This window comes from Pteropus alecto, unplaced genomic scaffold (assembly GCF_000325575.1).
Source record: "Pteropus alecto unplaced genomic scaffold, ASM32557v1 scaffold311, whole genome shotgun sequence".
Classification (NCBI taxonomy): Eukaryota; Metazoa; Chordata; class Mammalia; order Chiroptera; family Pteropodidae; genus Pteropus; species Pteropus alecto.
Window position 1 is genome coordinate 2,360,917 of NW_006431916.1, and position 2,563 is coordinate 2,363,479.

The 2,563-nt window shown below is 38.8% G+C and overlaps 1 pseudogene; it reads left to right on the top strand.

Moving 5' to 3' along the window:
- The first annotated feature begins 1,723 nt into the window (after positions 1-1,723).
- Positions 1,724-1,841, top strand: LOC112474009 (annotated as a pseudogene).
- Positions 1,842-2,563: the final 722 nt, after the last annotated feature.

Below are 2,563 nucleotides of genomic sequence, written 5' to 3' on the forward strand. Positions count from 1 at the left end.
CAGAAAGGGGGCATAGCCCACTGCAGCATGTTCCAAAGGCATGATGTATAGTCTATAGGCTATTTAAGAAGGTGAGTCTTAAAAATAAATTGTTTACAGTTGTTAATGTTGTATAAAAGATTAAATAAGGACTTCTTGGGCACATTAGCTTTCGGGATCTCCTTTCTGCCCTGGGATATATTTCTTCCCATTTAACTTTCATCCCTTCTAACTTCCATTCTTACATCTCTGGAATTAGAATGTCTAGCCTTCTTTTACTCAGAACACAAATAATTATTCCCACTTTGTTTCCAAAGTGGCGACTCGTGTCTCGTATTTACACACGTTTCCCCCAAACGCTGTCTAAATACAACTAAGAGAAAATTGAGTAATTCGAGAGGATCAGCTAGGAACCTGATACCAGTCACTCTCTGAACAAGACATTTTCTCTCAACAATTCAGAGGCTCTTGAAATTTGCCCTTTTCCATGCAACGTGTTTTATGTGCCAGTGGGATAGTCTCTTTGTTGAGAATTAATTGTATATGCACGTACTCTTGCTATAACTGCTTGGCAAGAAGCCTGGCAGAACGCCAGGGACCCTAGTCTCTGGAGCTGACACTCAAGGTCAGGGACCTCTTAGTGACTCAGAATCCGAACAGTGTTCTTGCTTGAAAGTTCTCTTTGCTATGAGCAGTAAGCAAGAAGTCATTGCAATGCAAAGCAAGGTACATGTAGATGATGAGCTCTTTTAGTGAAGTCACCGACTATGACTTCAAGGGCACTTTCTTTGCATTTGTGCCCATCAAATAAGCTTCAGAGTAAGCTCATAGCCCAGTGGCCTAGTCCTAGATTGTGAGCCCCTTGAGGGCAAGAATTGAACACAGCACATGCCTTGTAATAATCTATACTTCAAAGGATCAGTCCCCCTATCTAGATGATCCTCGGGCCTTTTAAGAAGAATCCCATTTAATTAGGTTATAAAAGCTCTTCTAAATTAATTTGCTCTAGGTAACTTGTATCAGGAAGCCTGAACACAAAAGAAAATTATGCCCCAAAGTGGTGTTGTTCTCCAATCCTTGTAGGACAAGTTAAAGAAATTTAGACATTATTGTCAAAGTGATAGCCACTTAGATTTTAATCGGAGGAGTAACTGAAATTCTTTAACATCTCCACTGTGTCCTAGGGAAAAGTGAGAATAATTTTTTCTTCCAAACAGATTGGAAATCTGTTGTAAAGTGGCAATGGGATCACTGTAGGCATGACAATAATCTATGATATTGTAACACCTGCTCTCCTCTTAACACACACCAAACACTAACACTCTTCATCTCTCAAGTCTGAATAACTCTTGACAGCAGACAAATAGCTTTGACATGTGTGGACACTAAGAGAGACAGGTTAAGTAACATATCCCAGGTCATGCAGTTAATTAATGTGCTGGCTCTTAGCTACTGTCCGAAGTTACTCCATTACCAGGTTGATTGATATTCATGTCCCCTATGGCCAACTGAGATTTTTGAGGGAAAAGAAGCAGAGAACAATTTAAAAAAAAATTTAAAAAAATTTAAATTTTTTTTAAAAAATTTAAAAAAAAAACTCAAATATTTGTTCCCAGGCTTGCTCTCTTTGAATATGGCTTTAGAAAATGGTTTAGTTGGTATTTTTTTAACTAATGGATTTTTTTTCATACTTCTACCATTTTTGGTATTGACAAGAAGCAGAGATAGTTTTAAAGACCCAGAAATCCATTGCAATGCCACCCTGAACAAGCCCAATCCGTCTGATCTCAGAAGCTAAGCAGGGTCGGGCCTGGTTAGTACTTGGATGGGAGACCACCTAGGAAGACCAGGTGCTGTAGGCATAAAAAATAAAAAGTAAAAAATAAGGGATTGTAAACTGACAAGGTCCTTGTAATCTGTGAGGTCAACCAAGGGTTGCCTTGCCTAAAAAACAAACAAAAAAACAAACAAATAAAGGACTGGATGTTCTTGGCTGTGTGTTATAGCCTGTCTTAGAACATAAAGCTCCAATAGTCTCAGTCTTCTCTTCCTCCTCTTTTTCTCTTTCCCCTTTCCCTTCCCCATTCCCTTATCCTTCTCCGCTCCCTTTCTCTCTCCACACATACACAAGATCATTCAGTTAGCAGAGGGAGTTTGGAGAAAGAGAGATAAGCCAGCAGACTTTTAGGTGCCTTTCACATTTCCTTTTCAATGAACCTAAGTAAAACAGCTATCTTTTTCAGCATATGGCCCAGAGAGTCATCTGCTAATGCCGCTGCCTAGACAGGGCTATTTAGTTAATACAGAATGCAGAAGGGCTAGAATAAACACATAGTCTGTATTCCCACAGAGATGGATCACTTGGTGATACACTAAGTTTCCATCTGTAAAGTAGAGGAGACAAACCTTAAGTGTTCTTTTTATAAAATAATAATAAAACAGAAACATGAAGAGCTATGCCCTAGCAGCATAAGTAATTTCAAAACGGCACATATCCTTTCAATGTTTTTCAAAAATCCTAAAAGTAATAGTTCACAGCCACACTAAGCTTACCCTCCCACTTCCATGAAACACTATTAATAGT